Source organism: Aquarana catesbeiana, linkage group LG01 (genome assembly GCF_042186555.1).
Source record: "Aquarana catesbeiana isolate 2022-GZ linkage group LG01, ASM4218655v1, whole genome shotgun sequence".
NCBI classification, from domain to species: domain Eukaryota; kingdom Metazoa; phylum Chordata; class Amphibia; order Anura; family Ranidae; genus Aquarana; species Aquarana catesbeiana.
In genome coordinates this window covers 504,556,836-504,565,536 of record NC_133324.1, presented here as the reverse complement: position 1 = coordinate 504,565,536, position 8,701 = coordinate 504,556,836, and the positions used below count along the sequence as shown (strand labels likewise).

At 40.9% G+C, this 8,701-nt stretch overlaps 1 long non-coding RNA gene across 1 annotated transcript; it reads right to left on the bottom strand.

Annotated features, from left to right (window-relative positions):
- Positions 1-228: 228 nt before the first annotated feature.
- Positions 229-8,187, bottom strand: LOC141102342 (uncharacterized). Its single transcript, XR_012235091.1, has 3 exons — positions 7,684-8,187; positions 5,069-5,269; positions 229-2,689 (listed from the first exon to the last, which is right to left on the bottom strand). It is a non-coding gene; the product is annotated as an uncharacterized lncRNA (long non-coding RNA).
- Between the last annotated feature and the right edge of the window lie 514 nt (positions 8,188-8,701).

The following is an 8,701-nucleotide window of genomic DNA, read 5'->3' as shown; positions in this document are numbered from 1 at the left end:
TCGGCCTGCTCGCGGCAGAGCACGGTGACTGTCCGTAATGCCAGACAGGGACGTGGGAGGTGCAGCTGGCTCCAGCTCTCAGTTGTGCGCTGAGAGGCGGAGCCAGCTGTCAGATAGATTGGTGGATCCCGACAAAATTGTCATGATCTTTAAAGAGCCTGGAGCTGCTCTGCCACGGCAGTTAATAGTGGGCAATAGCGAAAGTAGTATGGCCAAAAAAAACCCCTACCAAAAATATAAAAATTGCTATAATTCAGAAGGGGTATTAAGGTGTGACAATGATTTAGTAGATCTGTGTTGATTGTCAGATTTCAAGGTGTATGGTCAGCTTAAAAGCTCCTGGAATGAAAATTCCAGCCTTCGTTTTATATATTTAAGTTGACACAGAAAAAGACAGTAGACTAATACTTTAGTAATACTTTTTCCACAGATTTGGTGATGTTTACTTGTCAGATAACGTAGATTTCTAAAGAGAGGTTTAAGGGGATAACTTGGAGAATTTGTTTCTAGTTTTATCTGTGGAGGGCAACACTAAGGTGTCCGTTTATAAAGCAGTGAAATCTATTCACTGCTTCGTTCTCCAGCATTCACAGTGGAGATTTTTCTCCTCTGTGTGCCAGTTTATGAAGCTTTGTAGATCGCTTCACCTTTGGAGGAGTGAAGAGATCTACAAATGCTTTCAACAGTGGAGAACGGCTCCTGATACTGGAATCTCGTGAGACTTTACGAGATTACAGCACCAGAAATACAGAGATGTCAGTTTATTAAGCAGTGATAAATTATCACCGCTCAATACACGGACAGACGGCGTGAATTACTGTTAATAAAATAATGAGTCCCCCTACATTATATACATATGTATACACACACACACATTATATATACATGTATATACACATACATTATATATATATATACATATACACATTATATGTATATATATGTATACACATAAATATGACAGGGGGACATGGTTACAGTGTTGGGGGGTCTGAACGAGGCATAAGGAAGTTAAAAATCTTCCTCCTTCCCCCTCAGATCCCCCCAGATTTCCTCTTCACTCCCCGATTCACCACCTCTGAGCTGGTGAACCTGGGAGTGTGAATTCTGACTCAGATCGCCAGTGAAGCGGTGAGATCACCGCTTCATAAACTGGCCGTTTCTGTGTATTCTCCGTGTGTAGAGATAATCGGCGGGAGAACAAGTTCAAACATGTTCTCCCCCAATTATCACTGTTTCATAAACTGTTTATGGACTGTGATCAGCGGCGATCCTCGGGATCACCGCTGATCACGGCTTCATAAACGGACACCTCAAGCCCCATACACACAATCAGAATATCATACAAAAATACCGCTTTCAAAGCGATCGTATGATAATCTGATCGTTCGTACACAGCTGTCGTCCAAAATTTTCCGAAGGGACAAACACATACATTTTTCTCGTACGATACCAGATCGTACAATTTTCATTTAATTAGTACAGTTTTCTTCCGAAAATACAATACAAATACACTACAACAGATTACATACCTTCTGAATTTTTTCTTCTGTCGTACAAGAATTTGTAATATACTTTAGTAACTTATTCATTTTTGATATAGAGATTAGCATTCAAAAAAAAAAAACAGACGATTATAAATCCGATAATCTCATCGTACTAGGTTTTAGTTTCTGTGGCATAAGGCCTGATCAGTTAGCTAGATTAGTTCAATTATATTTTGTAAAAGTATAAAAGTATTTTACTCCGCAGTGGTTCTAGTACTTGAATTTCTCCAAGGCTTGGACTTCAGATAGTGTAGAAGCCTTAAACTTTTTTTTTCCTGAAATTTTCCTCACAGCCCACCACCTATCCTACCCACCTCCCCTTCCCCAAACAGTTCTCTAACTCCTCTCACCACATCAGAGTCAGCTCCTGGTTCCTGCAGGGTCAAGGCTTGCCAGCGCTGTGTGTGTGTGTGATGTGGTGGTGTCTGTGATGCACACAGCCCAGTTTGGAAAGGCGCCCACACCAGTACCCCTGTTAAGCAAAGGATAAATACCATGAAGCTGCACATCAGTGCAGGCTGCCCACTAGTATTGGATTGAATGACAGTCTCAGCCTGGGCTTCCGCTAGTCCACGACCCCAATGCGTTTCACTCCACCCATTGGAGCTTAATCACACAGTTTGCTGAAGGGACACTCGGAGGAGATAGGAGCGGACAGTGGGGGGGTGGCTGCAATATCCATTGACTTCAAAATCGAATGTTAACAGCAAACATAATTTTTAACTACTGTCAATGTCATTCGTTAAGCCATCAAATTTTCATATGAATGTTCATTTAAAAATCTACTAATGTACATTATACCCAGCTATAGAGATATTCTGAGTGCTTCCTGACAAAAAGGAGATAAGCACCCCCCCTTAATTAGTAGTGGTTGCCATTCTGGTTCTAAACAAGTCTATATTCCCACTGTTTTTCTGTACAGTCATGAACACTTAGAAGAGAAATTTGCAGTTTATTGGGTGTTAGGATCCTTGGAGACGGTTTGGCATGCTGGCTAGTCCCTGGAGGGTTCACAACTGTTCCAGATGTTGTGCATCTGGGTAGTATTGCTGTCACTGTGGACGGATGAAGGTCAGGATTGGATTTTGGTATAGGTCTTATAGGCCACAGCCTAGAATGCCACGCCCACTAGCGTGCCTCCCCTATAAGAAAGAAGATAAAAGTTTGTCACTGAACTTTTCGTCACCGGCATCTTCAAGTAAGATCATATAGCTTTTTATTAATGATCCATCAAGGCATAAAAGAATCCATTCTTCAGCAAGAATAATTAATTTCAGTCCTCTCTATGGGTCTTAGTCATAACTAGGGTGCCTCCCCTATAACCCTACCCCACTCTGTTAGTCCTCAGTTTTTTTGCTATTGTCTTGGGATGATGGATCTCTTATCCCTTACAGAGAAATCACGCTTAGCTTAACTAGTTTATTATTTTGTCTTTGGATTCTTTAATCAACTCTTCGCTGTTTCCTAATACAACAATAGAAGCAGTGCATCTGCATCAGTGCATCTTGGTAAAACCCCCACACTGTGGGGACAGCCTGTTTATGTTGCTTTGGGCAGAGGATCCTGCATGGGCACTTACCTTGGCACAGGTCCAGGGCTTTGGTCCATCCCTATGGAACCCAGACCCTAAAGGCCCCTTCAGGGGCATGCCCACCATGACAGACAAAGCCTAGACCCTACATAGGGACTAGCGTCATTGACAGGTAAGACGGGATTACCTTGTATCTCTGACCATTACTGTTAAAAACTGGAGGTTTCTTTGGAATGTATTCATGTCATAGTGCAAACTTTTCAAACTTGGTGCTAAAACTCAACCACTTAGGGGTTAGGCCCAGGTGAATGACCAGGTGTTGCATCATACAAGTCACACACTTTACCGCCATTCCCTTCTAAAGCCTTCATACAGTACTCGGGTGCTACTTCCTGCCCTTTTGCAATGCAGACTTCACTACAGGTCAGTTTATGGCCTACACCCCAGGTGGCTGCATTCTCCTTCCAGAAATGCTTATTTTATATTCTGCACTATACTTCTTGATTACCCTTACCCGTAGCTATAGCAGAGTCCAAACAAAAGAAAGACACACCAACACTTTAGGCGAACATTCGCTATGCAGAAGGCCTGCACAACACTCAACCAGTTTCTTCATCTGTTTCAAGCTCTATCTCAGGAATGCAAGTGGCCTATCTCACAAAAGCAACATTTTCTGCAACCATGTAACAATTTAATGGAAACTAAAAGCTTTGATACAGCCATTATTGTCCAGGGCCCCAAAAAACTAAGCTCCTTCTCCAGCTACACCATCTCTACCTGAGTTGGATCTAGATATGCCCTGAGTTGGATCCAAATATGCCCTGAGTTGGATCAAGATATGCTCTTGAATAAGAGTCAGTCATGGAATGAAGAAAGCCTGGACATGCTCACCTCCGCTGTGCACAAAAGCAAAAGCCTTTAGCACTGCTGCACCTGAACTAGGGCATTGAATAACAAATGTGAACCTACACTATGTTGTCAAAAGTATTGGAACACCTGCCTTTACACACACATGAACTTAATGGCATCCCGGTCTTAGTCCATAAAGACATGGATGAGCGAGTTTGGGGTGGAGGAACTTGACCCAATAGAACACCTTTGATATGAATTAGAGCATAGACTACGAGCCAGGTCTTCTCATCCAACATCAGTGCCTGACTTCACAAATGCGCTTCTGGAAGAATGGTCAAACATTCCCATAGACACTCCTTAACCTTGTGAACAGCCTTCCCAGAAGAGTTGAAGCTGTTATAGCTGCAATGGGTGGGCCAACTTAATATTGAACCTTACGGACTAAGACTGGGATGCCATTAAAGTTCATGTACGTGAAAAGTAGGGTTGTCCCGATACCGATACTAGTATCAGTATCGATCCCGAGTATTTGCAGGAGTACTTGTACTCCTGCAAATGCTCCCGATACCTAGTCCGATACCTGGACACTCATGAACAATCGGTGCGGAAGCGGGGGAAGTTAATATCATGACAGCTGATTCTCCTCCTCTTCCCTCTGTGGCTTTCAGATGCTTTATTGAAACCCACACAGGGAGATCGGTGATTATAAGTTCCCCCACCGCAGCCCAATTGTTCCTGAGTGTCCTCTGTATCCTCCTCTGGCTCCCCTCTGTATCCTGCTCTGTGTTCCTCCATGGGCTCCTCTTGTCCCCCCCCCTTGTCCTCCTCCGATCCCCCTCTGTGTGCTCCTCCAATCCCCCCTGTCCTCCTCCGGTCCCCTTCTGTGTGCTCCTCTGGTCCTCCCCCCCCCCCCCGTCCCAGATCTTTCAGGATGGAGAGTGGAGGAAGGAGCCGGTAAATATGTCCATTCATATATATTTATTTATATATTGGTTACACAGGTGTTTATTCTACAAATTATCTTTTCATTTTGGTGATTCTCTTGGAGCCACTGAACACATTATTTGAGACCTACCAAAAAATATTTTCTTACGCCATATATCCTAATACACACTTTTCCTTTAGAATTGGTCCATACCTGTTTATACACTCCTTGAACTGCACCTGATGTTCTGGTTCGCCCCATGGCTGCTCCCCCCTTTGGCTGGACTTATTCTTGGCTCAACTCCGGGATAGATGTCTGTCTCTGCAACTCCATTTCCCCTTTCAGACGCTGAGCCAATTCCTTTGAGCCGACATGTAAGTAGTAAGGTTACCCATTCGACATTCTCCCTTCAATCTGTGGAGAATGATATATCACATCTCCCCTTTCTTATAAACCTATATGAGATTATTTTTATTTACATTTATTGACATCTTGTCGCATCAAACCTGATGACTGGACCTTACTAGGATCCACAAAACGTGTAGAGCTCCAGAGATGCTAAGATTTATCCGCTCATTCATAGACCAATTGTGTATTTTACTACGAAATTTCATGAACATTATCATACATGCAGTGTTTCATCATATAAGGATTTCCCTATGACAATTTTACTTTATATGTTTGTATTACTTTTGTAAATCATTTTAATGCATGTTTGTTTATCATGGAATTTGTAATAAATCGAATTTGTACTCAAGCTGCATCCACTTAGTGACCTACATCATCTAAAGTCCCATGACTATTGCCCTGTTTTTACAATATAGCAATATTCCTCCCATTAATACCAATGATAGGGCATTGTTTACTCCCATTGATGTCGGGGCATTTTTTACCTTCACTGGCCCTAGTCTGGCCCCCTCAAAGTCTAAAGGATGGCCCTTTGTTTATAAAGTTTGGAGTCCTCTGTTCTAGAGGTTTTCCAGATTTGTTTTTGATCGTCCACATTTAATGATAACTCATCAGAAATTATACCCGCATAGCTAATTCTACAAGAAAATTGTAGGAGACCGCATTTCACTTCAGAACAGGAAAAAATAATAGAAACAAATAGCATTGATATTTCTAGCTAGGTCCGAACATGTCACATAGCTCATATTTTGCAGGCAAACTGCTAGAGAGCAGCACACATCTGCAGTAAAAAGCATCTTCATGTGATTTGGTATAATATATGAACATTTGGGTAAAAAAAAAAAACGGAATCCCCCTTCCTAATTCTGTCATTTGTGTCTTTGTAGTTTTTTTACAGCCTATCCCTATCACTGTGGACCTTTCTAATATCAGCCCCCTTCCTTTCTGCTGCTGGTAGCGTGAAAGATAATCAGTTTTACAAAGCTTTATTGACAAAACACTTGACAACCTTTGGCGTGTATGCTGTCAGAGGGAAGATGGCCAATCTCCATGGCAACCAGGGAGCCTGAGCACAGTCTTTGATGTGGAAAAAAAAGGCAGCAGTGGGAGGGAGGGGGGAGAGAGAGGGGATTCCCTGAGTCTGTGGGGGGAGGAAGGAAACCTGCGCCGTCGTTAACTCTGTCACTGCCGTCTCAAGGCTATTTTCCAATATTATAGCCTGGTAATAAAGAATTATTTCACCATAAGCATCTTAACCCATTGTCCATTAGTCTGCCTGTCTCATTTAGCATATAAATGTAGTCTTTTGTATGTTTTTCTGTTTCTTTCATACCATATCTCTCCATACGTTCGTCTCTCTCCACTGCATCCATCGCTCCTTCATCACTCATATTTTTCTCTGTATGTTTTTCATTTCCCTTTTTTAAAACAACTGTCATGATCTCATTGAATTCCTGTTTATCTACTGTCCTCTTTTTTTTTTCTGTCTCAACCTCACTATACTTCATCACCATGTCTTTTCACTTATCACACCATCTATATGTATCTTCAGTCACTCTTTACTTGTCACCCTCCCTCCCACCACTATACATTGTATTCCTCACTTCCCTATGTTGTTCTTAGGCCTTCACAACATGCATGACACACCTTGCACCTTCATCACTGCTTACAATGGACATTTGCTATATATATATATATATATATATATATATATATATATATATATATATATATATAGCACTTTTCCTATTCTATAGCTTTCCAGCCCACAAACCTACATATCTTACCTTTGTTATGATAAAATCCCACGGCTACAACCAAGTAACTGAGCACTGAATATCTATCAGTTAACAGACATAATTCACCCATAGACAGTAGATTATGGTCTGACATTTACAACATAGCAGAATACAAAGTCGACCACAGAAAGAGGCATGCAGGGTTATGTACTGCACCTATTTGCCAGTCAGGTGGTGGGCAGGAGGGGAAGTTGCCCTGGGCGCAGTGAAGCAAAGGGGAAAAAATGGACACAGGGTGATACACCCATTCTACGGCATGCATCAACACTGGGGGAGGGGGGCGCAATTCTGCATCCTTGCCCTGGGTGCTGAATGACCCTGTCCCGGTACTGGTGCCAGCCATAAGGCAGGACAATTTAATCCACTTCATAATCATTTTATTTATATGTTTGCTGAGGTCTGTACTACCTCAAAGACATCTTGATCATCACCTCATCCTTGTTATTTGGAAAGGATCAACTGACAATCATCTAATCTCTGTGAATATAATAAGACACAACTGTTCAAAAATCTTTTTTTTTCCACTAATAATATTTTTAAACACGTATTATTTCCCTGGCAAGAAAGAATATAGATGGTTTGGGTTGCTTCATAAACAACAAGCTCCAAGGTGGCACTAACCTGCGAAATGTGCAGAGCATCTTTCCTTCTGCTGCTCCCTGCCTGGTTGTTCCCTTATCTCCGGTAATTTATATAATCTCTGCTTCTATCTCCTAAAATCTGTTTGGCATTTCTTATATTTTATCTATGCAAATCTTATTTGTCTAATCACTTTTGGAAGTCCTGCCTATAATAATCTGTTTATTACTAGGGTTTATATATAAGTAGGGATAGGTCACTTCTCTCTTCTTATGTTTTTTTTTGTTTGTTGTTGATACGTTGATTTGAATTATGTCTTTGTAGACTCATGTTTTCTCTTTGTGTACATATATTTTCCTTTGGGAATTGTCTGTTATACTGTATTAAGGCACTATATTGAATGATAATTTATTGCTGTACGTATTTGTTTTGTTCTCTCTCTCTCCCTATCAGGAGCACCCCTAATTATCTATAGATTTATGGATTTGACTTTATTTTTGTCCATATTCATTTTGTGGTGGATTTATTTATTTACTGAAATGTTTTGTATATATATATATATATATATATATATATATATATATATATATATATGTTCTTATCAGGTTTTCTCAAAATATTTGTTGAATAGATTTAAGAATTATATCTAGCGATATGATATGTACTGTTTAGTATATATTTATTGCATAGCATTTATTATTCATCTATGAGATTATTTGATAGACTTGAGATGGAGGCACCAGTGAAGGATCTATTATCTTGTGTACATACATGAGTATGACATTTTTCTGCATGGAGGTTCTGGTATAAATGGGTTAAAGGTAAAATCTGATTACTGGTTACCATAGGTACCGCAGTATGTACATTATCATAACTATTTGCACTTAAAGTGATTGTAAACCTCAGACATGAAATTAGGGTTGTACTGATACTAGTATCAGTATCGGTCCCGATACCAAGCATTTGCACAAGTATCGGTACTCATGCAAATGCTCTGATGCCTGATCCGATACCTGTTGTATCGGACCAGGCATCCTCATCGTAGCGTGGGGGGGCAGCC